Source organism: Lygodium microphyllum, chromosome 26 (genome assembly GCF_053477565.2).
Source record: "Lygodium microphyllum isolate KBCC chromosome 26, Lygodium_microphyllum_v1.1.10, whole genome shotgun sequence".
Classification (NCBI taxonomy): Eukaryota; Viridiplantae; Streptophyta; class Polypodiopsida; order Schizaeales; family Lygodiaceae; genus Lygodium; species Lygodium microphyllum.
Window position 1 is genome coordinate 30890897 of NC_141160.1, and position 20933 is coordinate 30911829.

Genomic DNA, 20933 nt, shown 5'->3' on the forward strand with positions numbered 1-20933 from the left:
TGCATAGAGCTTATCCGTCAAGTACAGACAATAGGCATAAGCGGCCCAAATGCCAGTCAAGTCGACCAAACTGCCAATGACAAACCAATAACAATGGAGAAAATGCGATGCTCAAAAGCATTCCAGAATCACGATCATGAGTTCGAAGTCGATCCCCAAAGTGTAATACATCATGACATAACCCATAGCATACATCCGGTATCGATAGAGAAGCAATACATGTGACAAATGAGCTTCAGCCCGCTCATGTACAGTAGCTCTAAACAGTCCAAAACTGTCAATTTCCAGCCCAAAAACAATGCCAAATCATGGGCAAATCGAATGCATACATTCCCAAGACATTGGGCATCATGTAGACCGCATACGGGCATCAAACAAGGTAATCAGAGTAGAGTATAAGCATCAAATGCCAATGCCAAGTGTGGCTGCCCTGTTTCCAACAATGTATAACAATAAATAACAGTCCCAAATCAGCCAATATTTCAGGCCAAAATCATGGCATAATCATGTGCATACATTCCCAAGACATTCGGGCATCAAGTAGACCGCATACAGGCATCAAATAGCACAACCGGAATGGAGTGTAAGCAACAAATGCTAATGCCAATGTTGCTGCCCTGTTTTCAGCCTATTATGACAGTTTATGACAGTCCCAAATCTGAAGAAATTAGCCCCGAATGATCAAGACTGATGCCCAAAGCTTGAATGACATCAAACATGAAGTCTATAGCCCTCTTGATCAAGGTAGAGAGCAAGAAGCAATGGCCAAGTGTGGAGCTGAAGTAGACGAGTGCTAACTGCCTGGAAAAAAATGGCGCAATCTGCCATGTTGGTGCTGAACTTGCTGCTGCTCCACATGGGCTGAAAAGGGGGTAATGGGGGGCTCAAGGATCAAATACCTCAGTACCAATGCCTTGAAGGTGCCTCAATAGGCCGGGAAGGTGCTCGGGGAAGGAAAAAAGAAAAAAAAGTGAAAAAGTGAAAAAAGAAATTTAAAAAAACGTTATGGGAGAAAATGAAGAAATTCCCTATCATAATAGGCCTCGCTCCAAGAAAAGGTGGCAAACATTCTTGGGCGGGAAGCTAGTTATGGAAAAGGTGGCAACACCCCACAGTCCAGAATAGTCCCCTCTTGTCTGCTCAATAGAGTTTTGCACTGCTTGATGATAGTCCTTGTTCTCCTATCTTTCCTTGCCTTGGCATTCCTCTTTTGTCTTTCTGGATTCCTCCATGGCCGTTTCTAGTACATCCTTTTCTTCAAAGGGCATTTTTTCCTCTTTAGCCTAGTTCTTGGTGCAGTTTTTCTTCTTCCCCCCTTTGCAAAACCCTTATCCTTGCTTTTTTCTTAGTCATCTTTCCATGCCTTTTCTATTTCTAGCTTCCTCCCCTTTCTACTTTTTGATGGCTTTTGTTGGGCATCTTTTTCCATGTTCCTTATCTCTTCTTCTATCTTTTTGTTCCTCAGTAACTGTACTTTTCTTCTACCCTAGGTGATTTGCAAACTCTCCCCTTCTTGGGTTTGACTTTGCTTCTCTTGTGTATTGGATCCTACTTTGCTTATGGTCTTTTCTTTTGAGGTTACTTCTGTTGAGAGATAGGCATGTGAACCCTATGTATGCAAGGGTGGATAAGGGTAGTTGGGTGTAAACAAACCGGAGGGCAAGGGGAAACCCTAACCCTTGCCATCCAAAGGCTATATAAACTGCCTAAAGGTCACTCTCACAGTTGTGGAGAGTGTATTAGTTATACTTCTAAACAACTCACTAAGCAAGATCTTCTTCTTGTACTTAAGCTCTCTCTCTCTCCCTCTTTTGCACACTCTCATGCTTCCACTCTAATATTTCAACATGGTATCAAAGCTATCTCTGGCCCAACAAGCTTCCTTAGCTACATCCTAACCTAAGTGCACAACAAGATCTCCTTCTTTCTCATTTACCTCCTTCTCCACCATAGCCAACATTGACCACCTGTTAGTGGAGGACCTGGGGTGGACAAAAGAGAGAAAATTTTTCCATGCTTCCTTCTAGAGAGTTGCTTCCCAGCTCAAGGCACTTTAGGACAGTGTAGAAAACGTAGATATTGGGCGACGAGGAGGGCATCATTCCTAATCTTCTAAAATATGGTGCAATTTGAGCAGCATGAAGATTATGGGCATGGCACGATCAGCAGGCAAAAGAATGCGATCTAGGCGGCTACCATGGGGCTTTAATAGTCCCCCCCTAGTAGGCTATCCTCCCATAAGAGGGCTCCTCAAATCTCTATCCACATGGAGAGATCTCTGTCAAATCCTAGCTGTGTTTTTCCTGGCAGCCATAGTCGCCAAGAAGCTTCAAGATCTCCTATTTTCATGTTTTTCACTCTAGGAATTATCAACTGTGATTCTAATAATTGAAGCATATTCTCTGAAGTGTGTTCCTAATCTGGGAGCAGCTCCGATGCTTGGGGGACATCAATGAGCTTACCGAGAAGCCGACTCTCAACCGGTGTTCACTCAAGCATCTCATAGCTTGACAATACTATTTTTAAACACTATTAATTAACCCTCTAATCACTAAGCATGCCAATGTGAATACCTAACATCTCAAGTGGTCTTAACCTTGAGATGAGTGCTTCTTAGCATTGAAAGGCATTGAGTGTCGTTAGTTACTACTGCCTTATGATGAAACAAGAACATGGATGTAATTGAAATCTCCTCGCACTCTTCTCCAAGTGTCGAAGCTCTTGATCGACCTTGCACAACCAAATATTCATCCACTAAACCACAAAGGTGGGGAGGAGCCAGAGGTCCAATCAAAGATCACTTCATTGAAGCCCAAGAAGACAATAAAACCTAAACCAAGGGTTGTCCAAAGGAAAGGACTGCCAAAATCTTATTTTGAGGTTCTACATATGTATGATTTTCAACCCTTTTCATCTTTGCAGTTTTAAGTCCACCCAGTTGTAAGGCTATGTGGCATTTATAAACACATAGATCATTTTTGTCAATTGGTTCATACTTAATTGGCCATTTGTAAAGGACTAGGCATTGCCATTGCCTAGGTCAATCGATAAGACATTCCTATTATGGCCATGGCTTATGCCTATGTTCAGCCTCAAATCAATAAGTTTCATGGAAAAGACCTTCATCCTTTGCAGATCTTGATGAAGTGTAAAAAGATGGAATGGGTCTACTAGCCCTTCATCAAAGGGACCAAGGTTATTGATCCATCAAACCCACTTGATGCATAGCACAACTGGAAATTCATGGACGAAGATGACATTGCCATTCTCTTGAAGGCTATAAAGAAGGTTTTTCCAACCCTTGTAACTATCCTTACCAATATCCCTAATCCAAATTTGGAAAGCACCATCCAGTCCTAAGATGAGGAGAAAAGAAGCCAAGGATCTGCTTGAACAACCCATGAGCAACTCCTGGTTCGTACTGTCTCCACCAAATGCTCCTGTTGCAATAAGAAGGGACATCTTGTCAGTAATTGTTGGAAAAAATATCCCAACAAAATGAAGTGCAACAAATGTAAGAAGACAGGGCATATTACCAATAAATGTCCTACCACCCCTGAAGTGCCCAAAGAATTGGAGGCCAACTTTGTCTCCAAAACATCTGAAGATCGCGTATTCTAAACACTAGAAATACTCTAGTTATAAGCATTCTTATAGCTTGATTTATAAAGGCATCCCATTTCGTTTGAGGGGGGCCTTAACATGCCTTGTAGTCCAATGCCACTCTGGCATTGAGGGGGGGTGTTGAGAGATAGGCATGTGAAATCTATGTATGCAAGGGTGGATAAGGGTAGCTAGGTATAAATGAACTGGAAGGCAGGGGGAAATCCTAACCCTAGCCATCTAGAGGCTATATAAATTGCTTAAAGGTCACTCTCACAGTTGAGGGGAGTGTAATAGTTGTACTTCTAAACAACGCACTAAGCAAGATCTTCTTCTTGTACTTGAGCTCTCTCTCTCTCCCTCTTGTGCACACTCTCATGCTTCCACTCTAATACTTCAACAACTTCCTATATTGAAAAAGGTTGACATGTCCTCATGCGTGCTTGTTACCCAGTACTTGACTACATTTGGGTCATTTAGAGCTTTCTCCACAATGGCAGTTAGTATATTGCCAAAAGCCACCATGGTAGCTCTTCTTATAGCTTTTTCTCTATTGACTCCACAACCTTCATAAGTAACTTGGCCACTACATGTATTGTATTTCTTATACATGCATTTAGGTCCACATCCTTTAAGTGCCATGTGACCAAGTCTTCAAACATGGTCAAGGGGATTCTATTCATTGTAGCCTTATGGGGAGCACTAGAGAACAATGCCTATATAAACTTGGCTTATACTTGTAAATTAGGATCGAGGACTGCCTCTAGCTTGATGCCATCATTACCCATTTCCTGCTTTATAAATTTGAACTAAGCCATGACATCTTTTCTTTCTTTTGGTTTGAAAGGGCAATGTGGTAGGCCTAGAGCTCAATGCACCTATTTTGCTAAGAGAGGATCTCCACCTTTTATAGTTCCTCTGGTAGTTTCACTATGATAGCCCTTGCTCTTTTGTCTACATCATAATTTGTCAAGAACTCGGTACATCTTGGACGGTTAACTCTACCCCCAAACTTCTCCATATACTTAGCCAAGGAGCACACTTCCACCAGTTCTTTGGATTTTTGCTCTTTGTCAACAATTTGTCTAAGGTTTTGGATTTGTTTGTACCTCTTAGATCTCCATTTCTCGCGATGTCTGCATTCATGTTATATTTTTCTTGCTCTACATATGTAAAAGAAATATGTGGCTTCTCCTACCTCTCACCAACTACTCTTGCCATTTCTTGATGTGTTTGTAAAAAGGAGAATCTGTGATGAGAAAGAAATTTGAAATTACATAAGCTCGCACATTTTATTTGTTCAAAAATTAATTGCTACTTTATTCCTTGCAAAAATTATGAATTGTGAAAGAAATTGACATTAAGTAAATGATTGACTCCCTCCCCTCCCCAAAAGTATAGCAATTCTTCCTAGCATGTGGGGGTGGAGTGCCAGAGGAGGAAATGGCACATGACTTAAGTATTCTTATTATAGAATGACGAAAGAACATAAATGAGATTTTTACAAAGTGAAAACTATAGACATACACAAGAATGTAGGGTAATGAGGTGCTGTAGGACCCTTCTGTAGAAGCTAATCATAAAAATTAGGATTACATTTCATGGTAGCATAGTGGTCCATGGCACTTGATGTGATGCCCACGTGGGTGATAACATTTGTGAGGAAATCTCTTGTGTTCAAGGGGCTAGTAATGTGTAGTTCCTCCTCTTATAGTAGTCTATCCAAATATGAATGTAGTAGCACATGGTCCTCGAGGTGAGTTTTTCGTGTGATGGTTAGCACTTGAAAGGAACTGGATGTATGGGTTCATACTCTGGTTTTGATGGCTCAACATTGCTCAACATTAGGCGTTATTTGACAATTGAGTTGCTCCCACTATGCTCAAAGAGTGAACCACTTTTGAAGAAATGGGTATTCAGATTTGGTTAGTTTCTCTAAGTCTACTATTTTTGTTTTTGAGGCCTCTATGTGGCTATGCTTGAAAGATGTTATTAAGAGGCCATGGCTTGCTCCTTACTAAATTGCATGGTAATGAGTTCTTTGATAATAGAGGTGTGCTTGGTGAAGATGAATTTATACTTCTCCCAAGATCAAGGAAGGCCTCTAGCTACGATTGTAGTGTCTTCATCTAGCAAACCTAGATCCAAGCAATCGTAGCTATGAGCGAGCAAAGTAAATGTATGCAACTAGTTCTAATATCAAAGGTCTCATGTATGTAGGCAACAATTCAATAGGTGGTTTTATATTAACATGAAATACCGATGATATACTTATATCTAGAGGATTTGCTTGATTATCATTCAACTTTGGTGCATGCCCAGATGGGGGTGTGATTATCGTATTAGTTGAAGATTAGTCCTAAGGTGTAATTGGACATGAACTGGAGACGAATGATATGTCTCTTTGAGTTTGAGAAGGTGTTGTCTCTAGAACCTGATGGTTGGTGACTATTGGGGTAGCTAGAGTCGATGTTGTTGTGAGGGCCATGGACTTCTGGTGTTTAGGCTTTCACATACGAGTAGATGGTGGATGGCGATCCATGGTTTAGAGATCTTCTAACACTCAACTGTGATGGCATGGAAGAATTTTGGTTGGGCATTTGATTAGGTGTCAACCTGGATTGTTGGGATGCTAGAGGGAAGCACAGTGGTTAGTTTAATATTAGTGTCACTAGCAGTGTGAGAATGAATAGGCTTGCCTTTTGTGAGTTACATGGTTGTGGCAGTGGTGGTTATTATGGGATATTTTGGAAGCCATACCCAACAGTTGCCTTCATAATACCCTTATGTGTGCAGTAAGGCCTTGGGGACCCATTGCGGCTTTGCATGTGTTTGTTTGCCATAGTGCCAACTATTTCATTGGGTTCTTCAATAGTGGATTGGAGATTTGGGTTGTTTTGTGGCTTGAGTTTTGTGGGTTGAAGACCTATTCTTGGGAACATACTCAATGTGGGATTTTTGAGAGGTGACTAGGCTACTTACTAGTTCTTGTTTGCTCTTCAGAGCTTGTTATAATTCATTCACTATTTATTTACCCCCCTCACCAAAGTTGGTGACTAATAGATGAGGCCAAGCAAAGAAGCAATAAATTCCTCTTCGGAAGAAATAGATGAGGAGAAAGGGAACAAGGGTAGGAAGAAAAAGACACCCAAGATCTTGAAAAAGTAGAAAAGAGCTCTAATTTTTGTAGCAATTGAGTAAAAAGGGAAATGCAACAAATGGAATCTACTACATCAAGGAATAAGATGATACTATTGCCACCATTTGCCTCTCCTATTAGAAAGAAATGTGGTGTAGGAGGGTTGAGAACATAGATAAAAGATTGGAAGACAAATTGGCTTGATAGGGAAAAGCTCAATTAAGAGCAAGTAAAAGTTGATTGTGGAACCCAATGATATGTAGCATACTTGGTGGCAACCATACAAAGTATGCATACAAAATTACTTGAATTGAAGAAAGGAAGGTTACCATCACCTCTCAAGGGGAAAACAACAACCTACCAAGTCAATCCCATTGATTCATAGTCAAGGTTAAAAATAAGGGACTCCCATGATTTTTAGTTTGTAGATAACCTTAAAGACACCAAAAAGAGATACAATGACACATTCCAATGCTAGGAAAAAAATATAGGTGATTAAAATATGATAATGTATTGTTACAAAGTGTTAGTCACACCTTTCTATAGCCAAAAACACATGTAGAGCATGTGACCTATGATGGAACTCAATGTATAAGGGTGAGACCATATAAAAAATCTTACAACTCCATGAGGAAGGTCAATGCTCAAACACCATGGTTAAGATACATAGGAAAAACTAAACCATCCAGCACTATATACACAAACATTGTTTCCTTGTCTAATATGAGAGATCCTTCAAATTTGAAGTATTGATGCACAAAGAGCCAATCCAAACCCATGGCTTGCACATAGTTAAAAGGACCATCTTCAGAGCATACAACAAGAAATCCAATAAGATAATAGCATCAACACAAAGATACCACAACAAGCGATTGAGGAGCTAATTAGAAAGCTAAACTCTCAATCTCTACAAGCCAAGCTCTTTATTACAAACAAATGAGCACAAATCCCAAGGAGTAGTTTAGTGAGACCTTTAAGTTTAGCTCACATCTCAACTCAATCTTCAAGAATTACCAACTTATCTTATATGAACTCTTGAGTCTTCAACCTTATGATTATTATGGAAATTTCTAGAATTTACTATGAAAATGAGTTGATTTCTATTTATTCGTGTGGATTTTTTATGTTTGCCACATGATTTGTAAATTGTTACATGTAACATTACATGTGATACTAGTCACATTATGCCTAGAATAGATAGATAGAAGGATACTCATGTATTTTGTGTTTTAGTTATCACAGCATTAGAACCGGATGGAGTTATGCAAAATAAATATTCTAAGGAAGCACATGCTAATGGGTAGGAAGTATTTATGGTTGAATGCTTCATAGCATGGAATTATTGTATTTTTGGGTGCTTACTAGCACAATGATATTGTATGCATCTACATACAATTTATTTTTTAGAATGTAGCTATGTTTCAAGGCCTAGAGAGCTTGATTATTATTATTTTCTAAAGCCTTAGAATCGGTTTATTAGAATAGAGTCAAAAAAAATTAGAACAAAAGCAAGGCATTCATGCAAAGAAAGTTAGAGCCCAAAAGGGGATACTTTTCAATGATTTTTGAGCACAAAAGCCTAATACAAATCAATAAATACATGCATAGGGGAGATGCTCACCTATACATGGGAGGAGATTGTATCTAATCTTATGTTGTTCATGCTTTCTCTATTTCTCTTCTTTTTTGAAAATTGTGTTCTCTTCAATTTTTAGTTAATTTATGCAATTGTATGATGAAGGAGCTCAACAATGGCCGAGTAAGGTAGTCACATACAAGCACTTCCATTTCTCCAAACATAACCAAATACACTTCTCAACTAAAAAAAGGAACATTTCCCTCACTACTATAACAACGGCCCCAAACTCGCAACATAGAATACAAATCAACACCTCTCTTCTAATCAAGAAGAGTAGGCCTTCCACACACAATGCATGTCTTTCTCACCTTCCAAAAAGTCCCTATGGACAACCACAAATACAAAGTCTTGCTCTCTCTCCTCAAGCCCAAGCCATGGGCTCCTTTCACATACTCTAAAATTCAGTGCCCTCTCTCTTATATAGCAAGTCTAGGGGTCTCTTCATCAATTTCCAGCTAATCAATATGAGTTAAAGACTCAACTCGATCTTCCCATTATGGCCATGACCATGGTACAAAGTTCAAGATAGTATTCTATGAACGTACAAAAAAAAAGTTATTGGATCATCTTTGCCATGAAGGCTATAGTGACCTAGATTTGAGAGAGATTTATTTCAGAATGCATGCAAGACGACTGCCAAAATTTATTTCAAAATCGGATTAACTTTTAGGTATCAACATATTATCTCAGACATTACCCATCCATAGTATGCAATCATAAAGTATTTCATCAATCTGTTGTGTGAATGTGTGATTATTATTATTATTTGTAAATATCATGGTTAGAGTCGAGCTCACTCTCTTGTAAATTATAATACCACCCAATGATGGATTAGACAAATCCATGCACAATATTTTAGATTAGGTTAATTTCACCTAAGTTTGGTCAAAAGCCTTAAAAGTGGATAGAACGTTCAACTTTTGATGGAAACCCTAAATCTAACCTTGATGTATAAAACCTAGAAAGTTAATGGAAGAGCTCATTCTTAACAATGCCAATTTGTAAAATCTCGCTTTCGTCACTCTTGTTTCTCCATTGCTATTAAGAAAGAGAGAGTGAGTCAATCAGTGAGTCAATGAGGAAGTGTGAGACACCAAGAGGGTAAAGTACTCTTGCATATATCCTTCTCTTCTTCTTCTTCTTCTTCTTCTTCTTCTTCTTCTTCTTCTTCTTCTTCTTCTTCTTCTTCTTCTTCTTCTTCTTCTTCTTCTTCTTCCTCTTGCCACATGCATTGCTCAAGATTGGAGGGAGGGTCGATAGCATTGGATGGAAGGCTTGGCTTATGAGGGGCATCCACAAGGATTGTGAGACCATCTACTTCTATCTTTAAGTAAGGACTACAATGTGAAGGTATTGGAGAGGTACATCTACTACAATCTCTTGGATAGTTGAGCTTTCATTCTTGCAAGGCTTGAGAGGAGAGTGCAATTGGAAGGTGAGTGACTAGATGAGTGTAGTTGTAAGGTGAGCAACTAAGTGAGAGATAGTCGATGAGCCAAACTTTGAATGAACAAGAGCACGACCATGTCCCATTGTTGAGTGCTCAAAGAGCCTGGCATATTGTTTTAGGATGACCTTGGAGATTTAGGAACCTTTACATTCAATCCTTTTAGGGGTGACCTTAGAAGTCTACAAACCCTCACATAGTTCATTGGCATTCTCAACAAGAAATTGCTATTCTCAAGATAATTCGAATGCTTTATCAAAACCATAATTTGGGAGGAAACATGTAGATTATAAGTAAATCAAGAGAGATTAAAATAGAGTTGAAATCATTGAAGGTGCAACTAAAGAATCTTAAATTTGGCTAAGTTGAGAGTCTCAATTACTTGTCATGGATTTAGGTTTTGACAAAGGAATTTTAAAAGCCTTGAAAATTTGGTGCCAACAAGTAGTGAATTGAGATAAATAATGAAAAAGAATATAAGAGGAGTCAACTTGAAAAATATGCATTTTAGAAGGTCCCAAGACAGGGAAGACATTTCCGTCTAATCATTTGAAGCAAAATGCCATCTAAGTATTGATTGAAAAGTCATGACTTGTATATTTGGGATCTTAGAGCAACAAAAAATATAGATCCAAGCTTGTATTTATGGATGGATGTGGAGCCAAATGCACAATAGTTGGGACATTAGAGAGGCTTCTATTCTTTTGAAAGATTCAACCTCCTTGGCCAACTATGTCTCACGTAGTTGGCTCGACACTTCAACTCTAAACTAAGCATCCTCCCTTCCTACTAAGAAAGAAAAGAATGCAAGACTAGTGTCGAGGTATAGTGAACTCAATGGAGTCTATACTCCACCTTGCCTTTAGACTATGAAGCCTACTTTGTGAGCTCTTGATTGGTCCTCATTTAGGGTTTCCACCACTTTTTGGGCACCTTACCCACTTTGTGGGATCTTGGCAATCCTCCTTTGATTAATGCTTCAATCGTAGATTATTTAAGTCTAGTTTAGACAATTACACTCATATTTTGATGGCCATAATCCCCACAAACTATTGTGGATTTTCAAATAAAACTATGGAAAATATTATAATATGCATGGATGTAAGCCCTTCTCTCACAAAATAATACAATAGTAATAATGATGTCCATGGAATAAATAGAAGTGCCCAAAATAATCCAATGAATTTGAAAAGATAATCCTCTTTGTACTTGCACTCTTTTTCTAATGCAATGATAGTACTCTTTTCTTTCGAGTAAAGTGTCAATGTCACTGTCCATACACAAGATTGTATTTATGAGTCCAAGTCTCAATCTTGGAACCTAATTCACTTGTGTAACAATTTGTCTTTGTCAAGGTCAATGTATTCATGAGTTTCTTCTTCCTCTTTCAACCTCCATAGCTTCAGCATCTGCCATGCTCTAGATCCCGCATATTTCACAAGACCAGATTCTTGGCTAATTGAATAGCAATCATAGAATTCGAATGCAGTGTAGGGATAGCATCAATACCAAGGTCATGAACCAAACAACCTAACCATATGGCCTCCTTGCAAGCCTCAATGGGGCTGCAACATACTTGGCCTCAATGGTGGAAAGAGGTGTACACTTTTGCACCTTGGACATCCAAGAGACAACACCTCCAGCATAGATGAACACATAGCCAGAAGTGGACTTCCTACTATCTGCAGGTACTGCATAAGAGAGTCAGTGTACCCCACGGCTCCTGTATCTTGCCTGCCATAGCATATGCATATATCTACAGTGCCCTTCATGTACCTCATGATACCCTTCATGGCATCCCAATGGTTCTTGCCAGATGTAGCCATCTAGCTTGCCACAACACCAACTGCAAAGGCAATATCTGGATGAGTGGCTATCATGGCATACATAAGACTGCCCACAATGGATGCATAGGGAATCTTGGCTATCTCGGCCCTTTGTTCATGATCTGTCTACGGACAATCGGCCTGTGATGCCTTCACATAAGAAGGAAATGGACAACCAATATGCTTCACGTCCTGCATGTGAAAGCGCTCAAGGACTTTATCAATGTACTCCCTCTATGACAAGTAGAGGAGTCCTTGATGCCTATCACATCTAATGCACATACGAAGTATGTGAGAGGTCTGTGTCCCAGATCCTTCATCTCAAAGCTCTTCTTGAGATGAGCCTTAAGAGCATCTAGCTCATCATGAGCTTTCCCTCCTAATAGCATATCATCCACATAGAGTACCAAAATAAGCAAAGATCCATCACGGGCTTTCTATGATCTTATTCAAAAATTGAGTGTCTCTACCACTTACTAGCTTTAAGAGACTGCCAAAAGCAGGTGATAATGTTCTCGTATAGGAACATGGCCATGTTGTTTTTGCCATCATCTCATTTGAGAGCTTTGGCTTCACGCCACTTCGTCACATAGTCCATACATACCAAGATTTGTTGGTATTGTTTCGTTCTAGTTGGAGAGTCAATTAGGCCCACGAAGTCGATGCCCCAATTCTCAAATAGCTTCAGGGGAAGGAGGTGGGTTGTAGTGGTATGGCACTACAATCAGTAGGATTTCCCATCCGCTAACATGCATCACAATGCTTATAGTAATCATAGGCATCCTTATGTAGTGTAGGCCACTAGTAACCTATGAGCAGAGCCGTTCTAAATGTCACTTCTCCTGCAAAGTGTCTGTCGCCACAGGGCTTGTCATAGCATGCTTTCAATAGGGTCTCCATCTCATCTCGCATGACACATCTCCGTAGCTTTATCTTTGTCTCACTTATACGATATGCTGCCTATCAAGGTGTAGGGGGCTGATAATAATAGAAGCTTGAACCAAAAATAGGGAAGCATTAGGGAGGTTTGGATCATCTTGCTCCTCTTTTTCATTTTGAGGGATTTGTGATAGATGATCAACCAAAATATGGGAGCCATCGGGTTTGGTAACCACTTCAAAGTTAAACTCCTGGAACGGGAATAACCATCATGTCATTTTTCCTTTCACATATGCTTTATTAATTAGGAAGGACAATGCCTCATGATCCACACAAAACTTGAAGTGCATTGACAACAGATAGTGTTGAAACTTCTCCAAGGCAAATACCATTATGAGGTTCTCTAACTCAGTCTATGTAGTTTCTTTTCTGATCAGTGACCTTATGCCTTGTATAGTAGATGGCCTAATCCAACTTGTAGAAGCCTTTTTGGCATAAGATTGTACCTAAGCCTTCAACAGATGCATCAATCTGCATATGAAACTCATTCATCCAATCAGGAGGTTGTAGAATGGGTGTCTCAATCAGATATATTCCTTCAAAGTGTTGAAATCTTCTTCACAATTAGATACTGCTTCAGAGTGTTGAAAGCTTCTTCACAATTAGATACTACTTCAGACTGTTGAAAGCTTCTTCACAATCGTCTGTCCAAATGAACTCTACATCTTTACTTAGGAGCTTTTGCAGGGGGGTCCTTTGTTGCAAAATGTGTGATGAACCTCCTATAATAGCCCACATGGCCGAGAAATCCCCTCAATTGTTTGAGGTTGGTTAATGCTGTTAGAGCTACATTCTTCTTAATCTTGGTAGAGTTTGTTGCTATCCCTTGTGTAGAGACAATGTGGCCCAACAGAGCACCTAAAGAGACTCCAAACATACATTAGTTGGGGTTGAGGGAGATTCCATATGTAACATGCCACCTATCGGCTGTCCAGGCATGCTTTTAGCGGTCCATTGAGAGACGAATCTAAGTGACACTTCCCGGAACTCCCATGGAATGTTACATGGTTTGTTGCCAAGGGTTTCTCGTGTTCGCCTCGCAGCGTAGCATTCGTGGCCCCACTGGGATCGACCTGAAATTAGGGTTCCTAGGGGACAAGGTCTCCTGAGAGCATTCTAGCATCAGGACTTGGATATCCTACTTTACGCAGAGATAACCAAGCCGAAGCAGACCCATGCCGCACTGGGTTAAAAGAGAATGGGAAACGAGAGGGATGTACCGCTCAATCTCTCTGCCCGTAGGGCATAGTCCCATTCCGATTCCCTAAAATGGCATGAATCAAGATCTAGCCTGACAATACCTAAAGGTCGTACGACTGTAGAATCTTGTGAGAAGCCTCCCAATCCTCTAGGGTCAAGGTTGCCTATGTAGGCAGTCATCTCATGTCAAATGTCAAGCAACACCATGCCACTATGATCCTAGACATTTTGATTATCTTTGTTCGATCAATCATTCTCTCAGGAAACCTTGGTTATCCCCCACAATTCAATCACTCCTCTTGAATAAAATTCTACTCGAGGAGGAGCTACATACTACTACCAAGTTGGAAGGACTCTCATTTCTTACTGACATTATTACATATTTTTTCATGCTAGCTTGTACGACATTTTGACGTATATCCTCTAGCAAAATTGTAATATGTCCCTCAATTCTACGATCAGTGGCTTCCCAAGATTGAGCAAACTTCCTAAATATAGTATTTAAGTATATCCCTCAATTCTACGATTGTGGCTTCGCAAGATCAAACTACCAAAATCGAGTATATAAATAAATTTAGTAACCTTCGTGCACATAAGACTAATTTTCTTCTTTTAAAAAGTATGCACATACAGACAAGCTACTGCAAACCTCCTCATCTTGAAAAACTAGGAAGCTATGCGTCAATTTTTCTATTGGGGAGAGCGACACATGAAGTCTTTGGTACAATTAACGATAAAATAAAGTAAAGTAAAGATAAAGGCTCACAACTTATGATGACCACTCACTTGAAAAAATCACATTTTCATATAAAAATTTTGTGTATGTACAAATGACAAGACAAGGACTAAATCCCGTTAGTTACACCAAGATCCATGAAAAAATTGTCTTCACCTTGGAGCAAAAAATAGACTTCTACATCTAATGGCAATCATAACTTAAGTTTTCCACACCATACTCACCTATATTAGGCCCAATGCATAAGCAACAGGATCCCTAAGGAAGTAATGGATGATATCTTGACAAGTGAAATAACAAAACAAAACTTAAATTACATGTGGATTGATGCAATGACCAGAACAATTATGAAAACATAAAACCTGTACTACACAAGCAACTAGGAGAATAGCTTAGAAGTTCAAAAGCAAAAGGTGGTGTAATAGTATATGGTAGTGCCTTAACTAGAGTTGTCAGTAAATTTATAGGTTCATCCAATGCAACAACACTTACCCCTACGATTCCACCTTCACTAGAAGACCCAAGCCCACTTAGAAGAGGTTCATGCTAAAAAATATAGACCCAAAGGAAAGGAAAGAAGGGGAACAAGAAAATAGAAGATAGGAGAAGAGGCCAAGCAAAGAAGCAATAGATTCCTCTTCGAAAGAAATAGATGAGGAGAAAGGGAACAAGGGTAGGAAGAAAAAGACACCCAAGGTCTTGAAAAAGTAGAAAAGAGCTCTAATTTTTGTAGCAATTGAGTAAAAAGGGAAATGCAACAAATGGAAGCTACTACATCAAGGAATAAGAGGATACTATTGCCACCATTTGCCTCTCCCATTAGAAAGAAATGTGGTGTAGGAGGGTTGAGAACATAGATAAAAGATTGGAAGGCAAATTGGCTTGATAGGGAAAAGCTCAATTAAGAGCAAGTAAAAGTTGGTTGTGGAACCCAATGATATGTAGCATACTTGGTGGCAACCATACAAAGTATGCATAAAAAATTACTTGAATTGAAGAAAGGAAGGTTACCATCACCTCTCAAGGGGACAAACAACAACCAACCAAGTCAATCCCATTGACTCAAAGTCAAGGTTAAAAATAAGGGACTTCCATGATTTTTAGTTTGTAGATAACCTTAAAGACACCAAAAAGAGACACTATGACACACTCCAATGCTAGGAAAAAATATAGGTGATTAGAATATGTTAATGTATTGTTACAAAGTGTTAGTCACACCTTTCTATAGCCAAAAACACATGTAGAGCATGTGACCTATGATGTAACTCAATGTGATTTAGGAGCTATTCAGAAAGCTAAACTCTCAATCTCTACAAGCCAAACTCTTTATTACAAACAAATGAGCACAAATCCCAAGGAGTAGTTTAGTGAGACCTTTAAGTTTAGCTCACATCTCAACTCAATCTTCAAGAATCACCAACTTATCTTATATGAACTCTTGATTCATCAACCTTATGATTATTATGGAAATTTCTAGAATTTACTATGAAAATGAGTTGATTTTTATTTATTCGTGTGGATTTTTTATGTTTGCCACATGATTTGTAACTTGTTACATGTAACATTACATGTGACACTAGTCACATTATGCCTAGTATAGATAGATAGAAGGATACTCATGTATTTTGTGTTTTAGTTATCACAGCATTAGAACCGGATGGAGTTATGCAAACTAAATATTCTAAGGAAGCACATGCTAATGGGTAGGAAGTATTAATGGTTGAATGCTTCATAGCATGGAATTATTGTGTTTTTGGGTGCTTACTAGCACAATGATATTGTATGCATCTACATACAATTTATTTTTTTGAATGTGTTCAAGGCCTAGAGAGCATAGAGTGAATTTTTTTGAATGTGCTTAGCATTCGTGAAAGTTGGAGAGAAGGTAGAGTGATGCTATGGACAGAAGGCAACAGTGTGTGTGTTGGGACAGGGGTTATATTATTGGCTTTTCCATATGATGTGATAAACTTTGAATTGCTAGGAGAAGAGGATGTTGGTGTGGTGGTAGATAAAGCCCTTGATCAAACCACAGGAACATACATAGATGACAACCTCCACTGTGTCACTTTGGAAAGATAGCCTAGTAAACAAGTCACCTTTGATGATGGAACATCACTGCTACAACAACAATCATACATGCAATTTGTCTCTACAAATGCTTGTGCTAAAAACATGGAAGATACCAATGAAGATTATGTTTCTGCAAAAAAATCAATTTTTGTTCAGAAGAGATCATATTGTATGGTCAATAGAAAGCCTTGAATTATTGCCCCTAAAGGTGCAAACTTGAGGACTTCTATGGACTCTATTTCACAGGTTTCCATGATTGATTGTTGCCAAGAAAAGTGTTGTCAGTTTCCTGATAGAGAAGCAATGCAACAATTACGTAAATGCTTTTGGGGATTGTAATTTGAAGACCGCACAAACTATGTTTATGACAAGTTTGAATCATCATGCAGGATTGATTACTTGGGAACAAGGAAGTACAACTTTATCTTCAATGGACAAGTGGTATGTGGAAGGGCATGGTCTGAGATTCATGGAATCCCAAAGACATCTTTTTACAGGTACAAAATACAATTTGAGCATGGCATGAGGAGGGCAATGCATGGAAACAAGGGGGTAATAAGAGCAGCTTGGGATCACACAGAGATGGGAAGAGCCATCCTTAGAGACTTTGTTAAGAAGAATGTAGAGCAAATGCCACACAAGAGTAGAACAATGCAAGATGGATCAAGGGAGACACAATTGGTCATCCCAGATGTTTACAAGCAGGTAGATATATGGGCAGAAGTAAAGACAACATTGAGTGGTATTGGATGTAAGCAAATGTCATTGTCCACCTTCAATCGTATTTGGAACACAGAGTTCAAGCATGTAACCTTAGCAAAGACAAGTGAGTTCTCCAAATGTAGTATTTGCTCAGAGATCAAAGAGCAACTTGCAGCAACAAAGTGCCTTCAAGAGCAAAATGTGCTTCTAAAGAAGCGTCAATGTCACATGCTACAACAACAAAGTTGTTGGAACATATACTACAGTTGGCGCTTGGCCTTAGCATTAGATCTAGATAAAAACTTGTGCATCATACATGATAAAATGGACTAGCAAAAGACAACTATCCCCAGGTTAAGGCTTTGATCAAAAGAGACTAAAAGATCTACTCAACTACCAATTTCTTTAACAGGCATGATTACACATGGACATGGAGAAGGTAGATATGGACATTTCTCACTCGATCTGTGGCCTCATGATCCTAACTTCACAATTGCCTCATTGTCATTGTACTTTAGGAAGTTGGAGCGACTACGCAGGCATGCAAATGGTGATCTACAAGTAGATGGAACGCCAATATCAACCTCTGTGCTACTAAATGCCCTCAACTCGAAAAAAGCACTAGACCACCATCAAGGTGTTGCACAAAATAAATCATGCATGGAAGATAATACACCACAGGATGATCATCATCATTTCAAACGATTGCCAGAGAACTTACTACCTCAACTCGATAATTCTGGATCAGAAAACAAAAATCGCTATCTCTTTGCATATCTATCATTGCTTGTTGCACGAGGAACATTCAAGATGATCCAGCTTGGGTTTCTCATGGTGGGTCATACACATGAAGACATCGATGCAATATTCAGCAAAATTTCAGAGAAGCTAAGGACGAGCATGACCTTCACTTTTCCTCATCTTATGCAACATTTTCAATCATGCCAGATGACAAGTCCTACACCTTTCTTATTGACACATGTGCCTGACTTTAAGAGATACATTGAGGGATACTTGTGTGATTCAAAAGATACACTTGTTGGTCACTTAAAACCTCTTCAATTTCGGTTTTATATGCAAGGAGATACACCTGTCATGCAATACAAGATGCATCCAAAGTCCCCAGACTGGTTACCAAGAGAAGGTGGCATTGAATTATGGAAGAGAGACCTTGCAGGAAAGCCTACTCTTCCAAAGGGTGTTCCAATGTTGCTGCCCATGTTTGAGTACGTTAAGGACCATCAAGAAGTAGTAAGTGGAGTTAAAGATTATTTGAAGTATTGGGAAAGATGGTCAAATGTACAAGGACCTGAAGCAGAGTTCACAAAGTTTATAACACCAGTGATTGATTATTGGAAACATATGATCTACGCTCTTCAAACTCCAAATGTCCAAGAAGATTTATTTTTCATAGATTTTTGGCCAAGAACACAAAGTGATGTAACCAATATAGATGTAGATAATGCAGATGACTTCATTGGATTGGAAGAGTTGAATGATCACTATTGTGGTCCTCTGAGCAAACGACCCAAACATGCATTTGAACCAATGCTTGATTTTAAGAAAGACGACTTTGTGCTTGTTAGACCTTCAGATCCAGTATATCCAATAGGGCTTGATGTTGCACAAAGTGAGGTTGATATAAATAGACATTCCAAAGACTTCAACAAGGTACGTATACAATATTGGGCACCAGTTTGTTGTCGTCAAAATGCTACAGATGCAGAGGTGTTGCACAAAGCGAGGTCGATACAAATAGGCATTCCAAAAACTTCAACAAGGTACGTATACAATATTGGGCACCAGTTTGTAGTCGTCAAAATGCTACAGATGCAGAGGTGTATTTTAATTGTTGGGATAAATATTGGATGTGCAACAAAAAAGATCCTGAACGATGGGAAACAATAGATAGCATTGTCTTCTCTTGGATGAAGAAAGGTACAAAATCTCCCAAAAAAATTAAAATTCCCCCAAAAGTTGTACTGAAGGCTAAAGAAAGTCTACAAGAATCCATCGAGCGACTGAAGATTTTCCTTGAATATTTCAAGGATATTAAAACTAAGGTGTCTATTAACACCATCTTTTTGAGTTTTTTTCAATCTCTTGGAAACAACCATAAGCAGTAATATGTTTAATTGCACCAAGTTCCAAATTAATGAAATTTCCAAAATTCATGAAATCCATTTTGATTTGGTTTTCCCATATTGATGGGAAATTCCCAAAATCCCGAATATGGAGTTAAGTGTGTATGTGCGTGTGCGTGCGCACGCGCAAATAAAGATGCTGATGGAAACGGAGGGAGGGGTTTGTAGACCTAAAAGTGACCATGCAATGTGGCACAGCTGCATCTCAAGGGGCATAGGTACTCTACAAATCTATACCAAAGGATGTTGCTTGCACCGTTAAAAAGATGCGGCTGGAATGCATTTCGCCTCGATCATCCGAGGAAAGCGTTCTCTGCCCGAAAGAAAAGGATAACTTTGCAGCATGCTGGGGAATGTTTTTCGTCCTATCCACCAAATGATTCCCTAGTCATTGAAAGCCGAAAATTGGAAAGAAAGGAACGGACATAGATAGAGGGTACCCTAGGGCAGTCGCGAATTCATTAGCCAAGATCGAGGGGAACCTCAGGAGAGGCTGGAAAGGTGAAAGCAAGTAGGGTTCCACGGTGGAGGAGATCAAAAGAGCATGGTATGTGGAGAAGGGCAACTAGTGCGGAAGATGGCCGCGAAGGAAGCATATGGCATGTCTACAAACGCTCTAGGGAGATATACCTCGTGTGCGGCACGGCACGGAACTCAGTGAAGAGGCTAAAATGGGGGAATCGCGCACGGCGGCGTGGTTGTGTTTTGGTTTTCTGGGGGATCCTCTCCGACACGTTCGGGATCGCGAGAACGGCGCGTGTCCCTTGGTTTTTCTGTTTTGTTAGAAAAGGAAAAAACAAAACTCTGGTACACATACAGTGAATGGGTGCTTTTGCTCCCTGCCTGTGAGTCCCGTAGGCAGAGAGAGCGGTGCACGCGGAAGGAAGCGCAATAGCTGGCAAGCCCCCGGGGGGTATAAAGCAAAGGGTCGGGGCGCCAAGATCCTCATACCTTTCTCGGCCTTTTGGCTAAGATCAAGTGTAGTATCTGTTCTTATCAGTTTAATATCTGATACGTGGCCCATCGGGTCACTACGATATTAACCTAATTTCTTTCACGGGGGCAGCCCCATCCGGCAGCTTGCTGCCCGGGGCTGCGCGCGTCGCCTCCGTATTGCACTGCCTCGGAGCGCACGGCGCACCCCCTCCCCCCACAATTCTAAAGCGAAGGCGGACGGCTCAATCGTTTGTAAGCATTAACAAAACAGGCTCTCGGTGCATGCAGGGCAGCGAGCAGAAGAAGCTGGGCGTGATGGTCGACACTGGCAAGGCGAGCAGAGGCCATGCGCGTTGCCGGCGGGGCAGAGACGTCGGTCGCAGCTTCTGATTGGCGGGCGTCAGGATACGCCGTGGCTTGCGATACACGCCACCTTACCTTACCTTTTCTGGATATCGGTTGCCCGAAAGAGGCACGCACGCCCCGCAGAGGACTCTTCTCATAAATTACACCTTCCCCTACCTACTCCTTCCGGATCGGGGGCGGTCA

General features: G+C 40.1%; 1 non-coding gene across 1 annotated transcript; it reads left to right on the forward strand.

Annotated features, from left to right (window-relative positions):
• Positions 1-20395: 20395 nt before the first annotated feature.
• Positions 20396-20594, forward strand: LOC148013105 (U2 spliceosomal RNA). The gene has a single exon (XR_015688989.1). It is a non-coding gene; the product is annotated as a U2 spliceosomal RNA (small nuclear RNA).
• The last annotated feature ends 339 nt before the right edge of the window (positions 20595-20933 follow it).